The sequence below is a fragment of the Balaenoptera ricei genome, chromosome 6, assembly GCF_028023285.1.
Source record: "Balaenoptera ricei isolate mBalRic1 chromosome 6, mBalRic1.hap2, whole genome shotgun sequence".
Taxonomy (NCBI): Eukaryota; Metazoa; Chordata; class Mammalia; order Artiodactyla; family Balaenopteridae; genus Balaenoptera; species Balaenoptera ricei.
In genome coordinates, this window is record NC_082644.1 from 18,325,586 (window position 1) to 18,340,182 (window position 14,597).

At 52.2% G+C, this 14,597-nt stretch overlaps 1 protein-coding gene across 1 annotated transcript in view; it reads left to right on the forward strand.

The window, feature by feature from the left end:
• Positions 1-1,804: 1,804 nt before the first annotated feature.
• Positions 1,805-14,597, forward strand: part of LZTS1 (leucine zipper tumor suppressor 1) — a 47,586-nt gene continuing 34,793 nt past the window's right edge. Inside the window, exon 1 of the mRNA XM_059926266.1 lies at positions 1,805-1,971. The gene's annotated coding sequence lies outside the window, so the exon portion shown is untranslated. The remainder of the gene's footprint in view (positions 1,972-14,597) is intronic.

The window sequence follows — 14,597 nt, forward strand, 5'->3', positions numbered from 1 at the left end:
AGCAAGTCCCTGCCCTCAGGGAGTTTCCTTTCGGGGAATTGTTACCCCCATCTTTAATAGGAAAAAACTGACATATAAGGAAGTTAGGCACTGGCTCAGGATCATACAGTTGATAAGTAGCAGAGCCTGTTTGACCTCTTAAACCTCATGGTTTGCTGCCTCCCAGGAAGCCTGGAATTGAGAGATGGAGTCTTCACAGTCAAGAACTGGAGATAGTGAGGATCCCCTACAGCAGTGGTCCCCAACTTTTTTGGCACCAGGGACCAGTTTCGTGGAAGATAATTTTTCCACGGACAGGGGCGGGCGGGGGGATGGTTCAGGTGGTAATACGAGCGATGGGGAGCAGCAGATGAAACTTGGCTCCTTTGCACACCACTCACCTGCTGCTGTGTGTTCCGGTTCCTAACAGGCCTAAAAAGTTCGTTCATTTTTTCCCAAAAGCTTACAGAAAAACCCGAGCGAACTTTTTGGCCAACCCAATACATACACATGGTAGCTATTACAAGTAATACTACAATTTCTATGTGTCAACCCCAAGGCTACTCAGCCTCCTCTGAACAGCACTTCTTCCCCACCTTTGTGTACACTCATCCCTCATTCGAAAAGCCGTTCTCTTTTTGTCAAAATTTGAGACCTAAAATGCAATCCTTACTCACACCTTCTCTGATCATCCCAGGTAGAATGATGGCTCCTTTTTTTAAAGCTCCATCCATGCCTCTTGTGCCGCATCCATCCACACAGCATATGTGTGCTGCCCTGGGGGTTGGGGACCGCTGCCCTAGAGGGTTTGAGTGGAGGGGTGGCAGAAACAAAATGGTGTACTTCCCTTCAGGCTGTCTTCCCCCATTCTAGTTATAATCAGAAGTCAGCCACCTCAGTCTTCCCCCGTCTGACACTCCCTGGGCAGAGCCATGCCTGGTTTTAACGGATTAGCCTTAGTGCACCCTCAGGACCCGAACCTCATGCAACACCTGGAACCCCACTTAACTGGCCCTTTGTCCAACCAAAGCTTGTAAGGTTAGGTCCCCTCCTAGCTCAAATGCTATAAGTTGAAAGCGAGGGTCGTAGAGAAAATGATAGCGTTAGAAAGGTACTTCGTAAGATTACTCTCTATAAACAGGCCTCAACTTTCACCTGAAACTCAGTCCCTGGGAGGGAGCTGGAAACCTTTGCCTTTGAATTGTCTTCGGAGTGGGAGTGCCAGTGGTCTAGGCTCCAATCTGCAATCCTGGCACGGTGAACCAATGCCCCTCACTAGGCTGCTTGTGCCGTCTTTGAACCTAGAAGTCCAGCCTTTTTGCAAGGTTTGGGGGTTGGAGTGGGGAGATGGTGCTAGGAAAATGAAACTTGTAAGAAGAAGGGGTGATAAAAAGAAGGGGGTGAAAAAGAAGGGGGGAAATAAGAAGAAAAGGACAAAAAGAAGGAATGGGGAAAGAGAAAGAGGGGGAGGAAAAAGACTGAGCAGACGGGTCTGCCCACAGGGATGTGCTGAAGCTGAGATCGGAGAGTTGGGGGAGCCGGGACCCCGCGCGGGAGGCGGATGCAGGCGAGCCGGAGGTCGAGAGCAGCCCCAGCTGTCAGCTGGGAACAAAGGCCGCCGAGCCGCAAGGACGAGCCGCCGGCAGCGCCTGGCCAATGAGCGGTGCCGGCGCGGGCCCCGCCCAGCCCAGCCCCGGCCCGCTCTGGCCAATGAGCGGCGCCGACCCCGCCCCGGCCCGCCCGGCCCGCCCTGCCCTCCCGCCAGCCCGCGGCTCCGGGACCCGCGCGGAGGCCGGCGCGCCGGGAGCGGGCGGGCGCCGGGAGGGCGGCGAGGCCGAAAGTTTCTCTGCCCGCCTAGTCCAGCGAGCCGGAGCCGCGAGCAGCCGCGGTACCCGCCCGGCCCGGCAGCTCTGGGAGAAGAAAGACGGGAGCGCATCGCAAAACGCACTGAAAAAAAAAAAACCCTGAAGTCAGCCCCAGGCGCAGGGGCAGGTAAGGTGCGGTGGACAAGGGTCTCGCTCCCTCCAGAGGAGGGTCTACGGCCCCGACAGGGCGCCCCAGCTCCGGGGAAACTGCGCTCCCCGCGGCGTGCCAGCGCGTCCGTCGGTCTTTGTCTGTCTGTGCCGGCGTCTGTCCAGGTGTCTTTGTCTCCGCATGTAACTGTCAGGGTCTCCCCTCTGTCTGGGCGCGTGCGGCGGGTCTGGTACCAGCCCGGAAGAAAGGAGGGTGCGTCCGTCTTTCCGTCTTTGTCTCCGTCTCCTGCAGACGGGGTTTATCTACTCCAAGCCCAGAATCTGATCTGGGGGGTCATAGGTGTTGGGTGACACCGATGTCCAGAGATGAGGAAGCTGGAGGTGTGCGTGAGGGTCTGACAGCTGGGGCCTGGCCACTGAACTTCGCTGTCTGGAACTTTGGAGGTGGGCTGTGTCTGCACTGATGGTGGGAACACGGATGCAGTTAGAGGTTTGGATTGTTTCACTGAAGGAATAGGTTACAGGGGATGAGGTGGATAGAGCGGGGGTGATGAACCTGGCCCCCTGGAGCAATTCAGCCAAAGCAACACACACACACACAATCTCACACCTACACACACACCACATTCATTTCTTTCTCTCACCCACCGCAGGCAGCCAGCCCCTCACCCTCTCCCCACCCCTACACACACACACACACACACACACACACACACACACACACCCTTCCACGTGCTTATCTCCAGCCTTTAGAGCACACAACTCAGCAGCAACAGGACCAAAACACCAAGAGCTTTCCCATTCCTCCTGCAGGTGGAAAGGACTAAACTGAAAGACATGAGCATTTTGCTTGCCCATGGGTGTGTCATGCCTAGGAAAGTGCTGCAGACTCTTTAGCTTCAGGGTCCTCGATTTCCCAGGAACAAGGAGTACTTAGGGCGCTGAGCGTCTGAAGTTTCTGGGTCCTTCCATTCCCACATCCTCTCGCTGCCACCAGCCCCTCTGCTCTGGTCTTGGGTGCTGGCAAGTTTGAGGAGGTACCAAGCTCTGCAGAGCCCTTGGGAGGAAGTGCAGCCTAATCATGGGGGCTGAGATGCCCAGCCACAGAGAGATGAGCTTCTTCCTGCACCAGAGACCCTGCAAAAGAGCCTGTAGATAGGGGCAAGAGAGCGTTCGTAACCTGAGCTTCCTCTAAGTTCAAAAACAATTTTCCCTGGACACGCTGAGGAACATACAGGTGTTGGAAGTATATGTATATATGTGCGCACATGAAGATTGGTATCTGAGACAGCATTTATGGGGAGGAAGGCTGTTTGCGTTCAAGGGTGGAAGAGAGCACCGTCTGTGGGTGAAGTCTGTGGACAGAAGTGTACACACTAATCAGGTGTGGGGTTTACACCTTGTATTTCTCCAGCGCCTTTCTTCTTGAGGTGTTTTCTGCACAGCAGCATAGATGTTATCTCATTTGGTATCTCCTTTACTCTCATGACATAACTACCAGGTGAGCATGAAGCACAGCTGACTCTCTGTGTTCTGCCAGTGAAGAAAGTGAGGGCCCAGAACAGCAGGGCTTTCCCGAGGTCCACAGCTAATGGGAGCAAAGTCAGGCGTAGCAAGTGGACTCCCCAGGCACAGAGGGCTCAGCTGGGTAGATGTGAACGTGGGACACTCGCTCTGCCGGCAATGAGAAGAAACTCAGGTGGAGAAAGCAGGGTGTCTCTTTGCAGGTATCAGCGTGTGAGCCAGAAGGAGGATGGGACATTTGAGATGGTGGGGTTTTTTTATTAACACTTATGGCAGCCTCTGCGATTCACAAGGTAGAACCTGTTTGAATAGTTGAGCTTGTGCGTCTGTCTGTCTGTAGCAGGAGCCCCCCGTCTGGTCTGCCCCTGTGCCCAGGTAGATGTGTGTCGGGCTGGCTGCCGTCAAAGGGGTGCCGCTGCGCACTGGAGGCTGAGGAGAGCCAAGGCACTGGGAGTGTGTGGGGGAAAAGATGTACCGTGCCGTTTCGAGAAACCCCGTGTCTGCCTGTACGGGGACAGAGGTGGATGGGCTCCAGCTATGGGAAAATGGCTTTCTGCTCCCCAAAATGTATGTATATGCCTTTGCACTTTTTCCACATTCATTTAATAAATATTCATGGGGTGCCTACAAAATGCAAGGCTCTGGGGCAGAAAGTGAGTCTACAAAGACCAAGGAGGTGATGATGGCAAACCCGTGTTTATGCAGCTTACAGACTAGTGTAATGGGGACTGTTTAGCAACACTTAATACCCCTCACTAAGTACCCTGTGTGTCCAGTACTTTTTTTTCATTATCTCCTTCAACGCTCAGCACAGCCCCACAGGGTATGTATGATTATTAGAGGAAGAGACTTAAATAACGTCGCCAGGATAGGAAATGGGGGAGCAAGGGTTTGCACTCAGCTCAGCCTTGCCCGTGACTCTTTCCACTTTCTTCTGTTACTTTTGAACATGTTTCTTCTGTGCAAAATATTCTTTCCCTGTTCCTCTACCTCCACCCAGCCAGCCGCTGCTTGCACTTCAGGTTTTAACCGTAAGGATCGACTCCTCCAAGAACCTGTTCCCTCTTCTCTCCTTAAGTCTGGCTCACATGCCTTCCTCTGAGTTCCTACCGTCATTCCTTGCTCTCCTGGCATTTACCCACGGGCCCCTGAAGAGCCTCCAAAGTTCCTAGAGGCAGAGATCTTGTCGTGAATTCCCAGCTCAGAGTGGCGTTTGGGTGCTAGGAGGAATCCCTTAGGAAATGCATGTTTAATAAAGTAATGGGAGAGAAAAGAGCTGTCAGAGACTCTTGGTGAGAGCACTTTTCCTAGCAGCAGATTTCTGCCTGGGGACACTTTGCTGGCGTGACCTCTGACTTCCTGCTGCTATTATTGGGCCAACGCTTTCAGGGTCTCTGCCTAGACGGGGCTTCTCCATCCTGGTTCCTGCCTCCAATAGTTCGGGAGCCTAAAGAAAACCCAGCCTCCACCCACCCTGCCAACCTACGCACTCTATCTCCAGGTCCATCGACCGAGAAGTACAATTATACAAGTGGGAAGTGCTAGATGTGATGTAGATTTGGGGTTTTAAAATCCTGCACTTGGAATCCCAGGGGGCAGTGGTTCCAGGGCAATGGTGAGGCGTTTCTGGGATTTGGCCAACAAAAAAGTATCCAACTGCCTGAGGAATCTTTAGGAGATTTACATGGTGAAGTCTTTGAGTTTGCTTTTGAATAGATCTTTGTGCTGCTGCAGTTTGAAAACCACTGTTCTGAGATGGACATTCTCACGGTGCTGTTGGGAGTGTGAGTTGCTACCATGTTTGGGGAGGTCATCTGGCTTGTGATTTGCCCAAGGTCACACGGTTCAGAGTCCGGTGACTCCCTTCCCGTGCCCTTTGCACCACCCCATTATTTCTCATATCAGGATTTCACATGCCTTCTCAGGGGTCCGTGACAATTTTCGTTTTCCTTTCAAAGATCATCGCTCAAGTTTGAAAAGCTCCGCATTTCACTCTTTACACTAAAGGTCTTAGCCATGCAAGGTGCCAGGGAGATGGGGGATAAACAAAATGGCTAAATAATAGTTTGAGACTAAAACTTGTGATGAGGATTGAAGAGGAACCAGCCCCCATGAATCAGTGACAAGTACATTGAAAACTGGATCATGGTAACTTTGAACACAGCAGCTGCTTCCCAGGAGGGGAGGTAAGCTAGAACTCTCCAGGGTGGAGGTGGCCAGAACGGAACCTTGAAGTTGAACCTAAGGAAGGGATTTATACCTTCCCTTTAGAGAGGAAGCATAGCAGGAGCAAGGTCACGGCTCCCAGATGCAAACTGAGAACCAAGCAGATGGATCTCTCTCTCTCCAAGGGGAGCCCCAGAAGGAGCCCGTTACCTCCTTCTGCCCGGCTTGGCCAGCCACCGGGACCAGACAGAGCTGGGGAATGCAGGGTGGGTGGTCACTCACCTCTTATAACTGCCTCCAGCCGAACAAGTGTGCAGCTTGGCCATGGATGGCCCCCTCCCAGGGTCCAGAAAAGTGGGCAGGGATGTGTCAGCCAAAGTTAGGCAGGGGTGAGTTGGGCTTCTAGCTGCTGATTGGCAAAGCTGCCTCTGTATATGCGATCTCCATCCTGCTTCTCTCACTTTCTTGCTTCCTGCCGGACACAGACTCCCACCAGACGGCCTAACCATCCCTAGGCTTCCTATTGTAGTGATTTTAGTCGCGCTTTTTAATTTTAAAAGAAACATTATTATTATCAATATTATTATTTACAACTCAGATTTCTTCAGCAATTTGACAGATGAGAAAATTGAGTGAGCCTGTCAGAGGTAAAGGGGTTTCACCCAAGACTTTAAGTGGAATGCTGGAATTTGAATCAGGCCATCCTGACTCCCCGTCGGGGCTGTAACCACCCAACCATTAGGCCTCATTAAATGGATTTAGGTTCAATGAATTGTTGACAAGTGTTTAAAGTGCAGAAGAAAAGAGATTTTTAAAATTACAAGAACTCGATTTCTTCCATAATTGTTATAATTCAAGCTTGATGAGAGTCTTAGAGTTTTCTTCCCTTTTTCTGTGCCTCCCCCCCCCCCCCCCCCCCCCCCCCGGCCTTCTTATCCCTAAGCACTTGTTAGGCATATAGGTTAAGCTCAATAAATGATAAACTAGGAAAGTATCTGGCATAATGGGATCTCTACTTGAGACTTACTTTAAGGAATGAAATGTATCCTATGTCGGTTCTTTCTCTTTATAGCTAGCCAACTCATAAGGTTTAGTCCACGCCACAGTGAAATTATGCAAATTTTGTCTTCACAGAATCTGAATTAACGACATTTCATTAGAATAGCAAACTTTATTCCATAATCTAATTCAGTGTTTCCATCTTATCCATATGCAAATAAGTCCCAAACTAAAAAGGGATTAGCAGTCTCTTTGCTGGTAATGTAAGCAGTGTGGAAACCAGACTTGGGAGGTGATCACACATGGAGGCTGCCGCCCAGATGAGGACAGAATTGGATGGAGGGAAGGTGGCAAGAGGGTGCAGTGAGGATCGAAGGGAGGGTAGAAGAGACAGAGGACAGAGTGTGTGTGTGTGTGTGTGTGTGAGACAGAGCGCACTAGCAACTAAAACTAATTGTCCTATCAATCCAACAGAGAGGTGATTTTTCTTACTAAGTGACAGGCCAAATTGTTGTCTGAACAGATATGATGTAGGCTTCTTTCAGTGTCTGGAACGAAGGCAGTAAAGAGCTGCCCTCCCCAGATCACCCACAGATTTGCTTCCATGTCAGCTAATCACTGTGGGAGAAGATAACTGCCTTCAAGATGGTTGCGGGCAGACACCCCCCCCCACACACACACCCATTGCATTCTCATCATCTCTGCATCTCAGATAAGCTCTCCTCTGATACCCACACTCGCAGTCACATCCCATAACACCAGTCCTCAGGCTCCTGGCTGGCAGGCCCTGCAAGCTCCGCACCTGTGTCCACGGGGTTGGCCTCTCTCTGGGGCATGATCGGCAGTGTGCTTGGACAGCCCCCTCCCCAAGACCACAGAACCTCCATTTCTGCCATGCCCAGGGCAGTCTTTCGGGCTTCAGGGCTGCATATCCTCCCAGGCCCCAGCATCCACTAGAAGAAGAGGGGCCCATCTAGGTGAAACTCCCAGCCCCAGGGGTGTACAAGGACACGGGTCTCTCAAAGGTGTCAAGAGTAGAGCTGAGATTGGGGATGGGCATGGCTCTGAAAATCAGTCAGTGTCTCAGGACAAACCCTGCTCCATGCCTGACCTAACCTTTATGCACAGACTGCCAGGTGGCTGAGGCAATCCCGGCCCCGGGCACCTGGGCAGGGCAGCGCACTTGGCTCGCTGGTCTGTTGGCTTTGGGGACATCTTCACTCTCCTTGCTGTTTGCAAAGCTATTTGCTGCTAAATCACCCTCCTCCTGGCACCCTGGACTGCTAAATTGGTCTCAACTTGCTGTACTTCCACCCACCACCTTAGTCATTATTCGCTGGCAGCATTCAGAGAGTGGGTGGAAAGCAGCCGAACATTATATTCCTGCTGAAGAGAGAGAGAATTGAGCATAGGCACGCAAGGAAAGGGGAGAGGGAAGGAGGTAAGAGAAATCGAAGGAGGCAGGGAAACAAAACTGGGGCTTGCCAACACCTGTTCCCGTGACCCCAGTCACCCTGGGTGCTGGGGCAGTGGGCCATAGGTGAGTGGGTGCTGGCCCAGTGGCGAGGAGGAGACCAGGAGGAGACCCAGGCATTTCAGGGTGAGAGGGGTACACTCGCTACTGGGGCTGCCCCTGCCTGGTCTGGTCCTTTAATTCTCCAGTAGGTACTGTCACACCCCTTGAGCATCTGTTCCCATGTATTAAAATTTAGCTTCTATCCTTCCTCCCTGCCTAGAGGATAAACTTCTCTGGTTTTTTTTGTTTTTTTTTTTTTTGGCCGTGCTGCATGGCTTATGGGATCTTTAGTTCCCCGACCAGGGATTGAACCCGGACCCTCAGCAATGAGAGTGTGGAGTCCTAACCACTGGACCAGGGAATTCCCGATGATAAACTTCCTGAAAGAGAAAGTGTGTCATGCCTCCAGGGTGTAGCACCAGGCCCTGGACACAGTCAGGGCTCAGCCCCCCACATGGCTGAGATTGGTGGTGGTGAGGCCTACGGTGGCCCTTCCTACACAGCCATTTCAGATCTCCCTGTGCTGCCCAGTGGCCATGGGGTCTGGGATCCCAGGCACATGAGGAGGAATCACAAGGGAGCGTTCATGGCTTGGTCTACTCTCTGGGTGAGGAAACTTCAGGGAGGGAAAGGGTTAATATCACAGAAGGACAGACCAGAGAGGGAAGCAGAAACTTGGAGGCCTTCTGTCCTGGAGCTGAAGGCAGGAGTGATCTCCAGCCCGGAGATGGGGCTGTCTTGGAGAGCTTGTCCAGAGCCCGGGCCGTGCCCTGGGGCCGGCAGGGGCTGGACAGCAGAGGCGCTTCTCATGGCCGACAGCACAGACAGCATCAGGCAGAGCAGAGTGACCTTGACAGGAGCTTCTCTGAGTCCCTGATAACGTTTGTTTGGTCTCCCAGGGAGAGGTTGGAAGGGGAACTCAGTGCCAACCCAAGCTTGCCTGAAACCTGGTGGGCCCCCCAACCCAGCTTCCTTCCCTCCCACCCTTTTCTCGAGGAAGATAATGGGCAAACCCTGAGAACAGAAGCTTCCACGCAGCTAGGGAGGCAGGGACACTGGGGAACCACACTGAGAATGTCAAGGGCACAAGTCTGGGCGAAGGAGCCCTGAGGCTGCCCTTGACCTTTTGCCAGTCGCTGACAGGCAGCTCTGTCGCGAGAGTCTGGAGGATATGCCTGGGTTGTGTCCGCCTCACCACCTCAGCGGCGAGGTCAGGGGCAGCAGAGTTTCAGAAGGACACTTCTTAAGGACTCGGGGCGTCTCCCTGATTTATTGGCGACCTTCAGATACTTCAGCCTCAGCTCCTTTCTGCTCCTCCGCCTGGCAGGGCATCTCAGCAGTACACCCAGAGGAGGGAGGGAGGGATTAGGCTGTGCTCACATCGTGGGGAGACAGCCTCGGCCTTCTGGCTGATCAAATTCCCCCAGCCCCTACGCCTCCGCGGCGCCAGCAGACAGACCGCACTGCAGGCAGGTGGGGAAAACAAGAGCCTCCGGGCAGAGCCCCTAGCCTCCACCTGCACTGGGAAGGGAGGGCTCCACCCAAGGGGCCCAGGAAGGAGTCCCAGCTGCCTGAAGCCCTCCCCTCGGAGGGCCTGCAGCTGCCCGGCTCAAAGGCTCTGCACCGGCTGTGGGCGGGTAGGGGCAGGATGCTTGGCTTTTCCCGAGATGACATCTCATCTACCAGGATAACCAGGAGCACCAGGCTTTCAGCTTCCCCTGGCCTCCTAGCAGTGCCTCAGCCAAGTGTTGACTTAGAAACTTCTCTGCATGATGGACTCATTTCTATGCTAGAGCTATATCAGGACCGCCAAGGCCAGGGGTCCAAGATATATCGGGAAACTAAAGAGCCTGCCTTGAAGCGATGCACCCCTGCTCTGCATAGAACACAAAATCTCAGGGTGGAAAGGACCCTTAAATACCATTTTTGGCGGGCCTCACCAGGCAGCTCGCAGGGATCTTAGTTCCCCGACCAGGGATCGAACCCGGGCCCTCGACAGTGAAAGCGCAGAGTCCTAAACACTGGACCACCAGGGAATCCCCCTAAACACCATTTTATACCCCTCAAAATCTTCTTCCTCAAGTCTTTTTTCTGCTTACCTCTAAGAGCTGCTGTTTTGGACCCCAGGAACCCAGTTCATTCTCCTTTAGTTCAATTCATTTAAAGTCATAGAATGGTAGGTTCACATCAAATACTCTGCTGAAATCCTGGGGGCATCACTGACCTGGTATTGGGACAAGAGACAGACACATTTTTAAAAAATCACAGTACAAAGCCCAGTTGGTCTGAAACATCTTCTTGGAAGATACAGAATTTGAGAAGGACCCTGTGGGTTGGGTGTGATTTGAAGAGATGGGAGGAGTAGGTGGCACAGGGAAGGGACGGAAGTGGCAGGGAAACAAAGGCAAGTGGAGTCAAATCGAGGAGGGCCTTTCGTGAGTTTGCACGTGACTTGGTGGGCAGTGGGGAGCCACGGAAGTCATAGGCAGAGGAGTGGTGTGGAACAGACCTTTGTTTTAGGAAGTTCATCTGTCAGTGGAGTGTAGGATGGATTTCAGGTGGAGAGGCTTCTTTCCAGAAATAACATTATTTATTAGAACCCCTTTCTAGCCTCCTCCCATCTCCTAGCTGATAGCACACATTCCCAGAGACCCCATGCAGCCTGGAAATGTGGGGTAGCCAAGGCTTCAAGGAGAGGGAAGTTCCTAGTCCAAGATCAAAGGTGGATGTGTTGGGTCTAGGCCCTATTTATAACAGGAGACATAGGGAACACCTCCTAGCTTTGGACCTGGAAGGAGTCATGGAGGGAGGGGGTGGGGGCCTTTTTCCGTTTTAATGGATGGAGACAGAGGCCTGGCCTGGGGAGGGACTTACTCGCTCAGGGTCCCACAGCTGGCTAGTGCAGAACCAGGATTGGTGCCCTACTGCAGACTCCTTGCACTCACCCACTGCTAACTGTGGACAAGGGCTGGGGACCAGTAGGGTTCATCAGATCCTCAAACCTGGGGTGACAGGCAGGTTTGCCCCAGGGGACATATGAGAGCTTGTTGGTAGTGGGATGCTCTCAGCCATCTTTGTGGCTTTCTCCCTGCACTCCAGTGACAGCTGATACCCACGGCCTCCGTTTTCCTCTCTTGTCTTCCTTCTTGTTTCTCTGAGTGCTTCGGATGTTCTATTTCCTTCTGTTCCTCTGCCGGTTCCTTTGTTCTAAGTGTGCTGAGGAGCTCCCGGCTAACATGACAGTGAAGGTTTACGAGGCCAGTGGCCGTTGCTACCAGTTGGCACCTTTCAAAAATGAAACACAAGGTCTCTGCCTCTGTCTCATGTGTACTCAGTCTAAAGCAAACTCAAACAGAACGGGAGGATTGCAGGTGCCCCCAGCCACACTGACCACCCAGTGCGTTGATGCCACAGCGGGAGAGATTCCCAGACGGGAGGCAGCTGTGCATCCCAGCGTCAGGAGAGGCAGCTCTCACCAAGCAGGGACCTCCTTCAGTCTCAGAAGAACAGGGTACCAGGAATCCCCTGCCCACAGCTCTGAACCTCTCAGAACACCATTCCCCATCTTCCTCTGGAAGTTTCCTCAACCAGGTACCTGCCCAAGAGCTTCCCTTTTGCCTGCTGAAAACCCAGCTAGCCAAGGGAGGGGCAAAGCCGTGGCAGTGTCCTGTGAAGTCTCCAGTGAGGTGATACCTGGAGACAGGTTCTTCCTCCGGGAAACACTCCAGCCCATGCCATGCGCCCTTAGGCTCCCAGAGCAATTCATCTTCACCTGAATGCAACCTACAGTCCTAGTAGAGAGAGCAGGTGAGTCCTAAAGGTGAGGCATGGGTTTTTTCACGCTTGCCAATCCTGGGGGCAAGTTTGCGAGGGGACAGCAGAAAGAATGTGTATTTGGGAATCAGACAGACCAGTGTTCGGATCCCAGCTCTGCTACCTAATAGCTGTGTGGCATTGGGCAAGTCACTTAGCCTCTCTGAGCCTCAGTTGTCTGTCTGTAAAATGAGACAGACAGTTGTCTGTCTCAGTCTCATCTGTAAAATGTATTGTGTCCCACACAGAATTTTTATGGAAAGTACAAGCGCCAATATAAGTGAAAGCACATGAAACATAGTAGGAGCTCAATTTATGTCAGTCTCATCCCCTTTCCATCAGCTCTAATGGAAGGAAACCCAGCAGGAGGCTGAGTTGTCTATGCAGGAGGGTCATGAGCCCTCGGTCCAGGCACATGTCCAAGGGGTCAGGCAATGCCACCTGTGACAGCTTCCCTTATCTGCTTACTCTGGCAGAGGGGGCTCGTTGTAGCTAAAAACATATGGGAGGGAAGCCCTGACACCTCTGTCACTCTGGGTCTCCATCCCCATTGTCAATTTGACTAAATTAAAATTGACTTAATGAAATTATGTAGAACAGATGAGCAAGACATCACTGAACGCCCTGATGTCAAGACTCAGCACTGAAAGTGGATCTCTTGCTCACATTGGCTTATGCCAAATGCGTGTGCAGGGGAGGAGGAGGGGAGAGGTGAGGGCTCAGGGATCCTATCAATCAGCGGAGTTTCCCTCTGCCTCAGGCAGACCCCGCAACACCATCTTGAGCACGCGTGTGGGACAGAGTTTAGGCGGGGAGGATTTCTCCCCAGGGCGAACGGCTGGATAGAAGGGGTTTATCCTGCGCCCCTTTCTTCCTTCCTCCTGCCTCTTGCTTCAAAGCCGATGTCTTTCCCATCTGGATCATTTTCTGGATTATGTAGCACATAAGGTCAGGAAAGGGGGAGAAAGAAAAATAAAATGAAACTTTTCTCTCTGCATTGTGTTCATGGGAGATGTACAGCTGCGAGATGGCCCAGGTCTGGCTGATACTCCTATAGGAGAAAGCAAAAGACTGAGGGATCGAATTCTGCATTGGAAAATCAGAGGGACATCTATTCTGCCTAAATGGCGTTTAAACAAGACGGGAGCAGGCAACCTGGGGGACCCAGGAGAAGCTGCTCCTGTATGGGACACACATTCCCCTCCAGGATCATGTACCGGAATCCTCCCAAGTGAAACAAGCAAGCTGGTGTTTAATGCTCCTTCCAGGAGAGCTCAATATTGCCTTTTGTCTCCTCTTCCTCTGTGGATATGTGTGTGTGTGTGTGTGTGTGTGTGTCTTTAGTGGAGAAAACAGAATTGAGGTGATTTCCTCTACCTGATCTGACATTAGATCCTGTCTTCAGAGTCCAGCAATTTCTCTATTCTAGCATGTTGGGATCTGTTGGGGAGAAGGCACGTGGCTTTTAGGAACACCTGGGAGAGGGGATGCCAGCTCAGCTGTGGGGCGTCAGATGCTAGGACTCAGGGAGCTTGAAGAGACCTAAGTGAGCTGCCCAGAACAAAGGAAGCATGGGACTCGCCTCTGGGCCATTCGCTCTCCCTGCCCCCAGCCACTGAGTGGAGGTGGTACCCTGGATTCCCCCACTCTGTCCTCCCCTCTTTCCTCCCTGGACTCAGGTGAAAAGGATGCCCACAGGAGGTCCTGTTCAGTCTTCCTCAAGGAGGTAGTGGCAGAAAGCGTGGGCTGAACAGTAGACGCAAGAGATAAGAGGAGGCCGGCGTGGACACGAGGGCCAGAGACTCACAGAAATGCCTCCAGGGAAGACAGAGGCGTCTGATCTCATCCACACCTGGGGCTGGGGGTGGGGCACGAGAAGGTGGCTCTAGCTACACCCCAGCCTCTAACCCTCTGTACTACTCTGACAAGAGGCTGGACATACCGTGTTTGTGACTATCTTCTCTCCTTGAATATGCTGAATTCTTCCTGCCTGGCAGGCTCTGTGCTAGCCCCCAGGGATATCAGAGTGTCCTCGGGAGTTTACTGTCTATTGGTGATTTCTAAGCACTTTAAGAGCAATTCTGACTAACAATTGATAGGTGTTTACTCATCTTTTTTTTTTTTTCTTTTAATCTAATCTCTAAAGACCCAAAATGGAAGTCTCCCCATTTCTTTAGATAATGGAAGAAAAGAAATAGAGCCCAGGGACCTGCAAAGTTGAGGAAAATATATCAAGAGATTGAGCCTAGGGTTAGACCCCAGTAGTCTCTTGAGTTACCAAGCCCCGTATGTTAAAAAAAACAAAAACAAAAACTAGCTGCCATTTACTGACCTCTTAATTATATCCTCATTCCTTTACTAATAAAACTTCATTCAATACGTACAGAAGCCCTATGAAGTAGGTACTACTGTCAGTCCCAATTTACAGATAAGGAACTGAAGCTTAGAGAGGCTGCCGCAGGGGCCCAAGACTAGGGCTGAAAGGAGATAAAGGGGGTTACAGACCTAACCCAGAGCACAAGGGTTGGTGAAGGGGGGAACAGAGTTAGGGTGAGATCTGGAGGAGCTGGCAAGCCTGGGTGGGAGCCGGTGTCCCTGGCTGGTGGTGAGGTCGGCCTTGGGCAGAG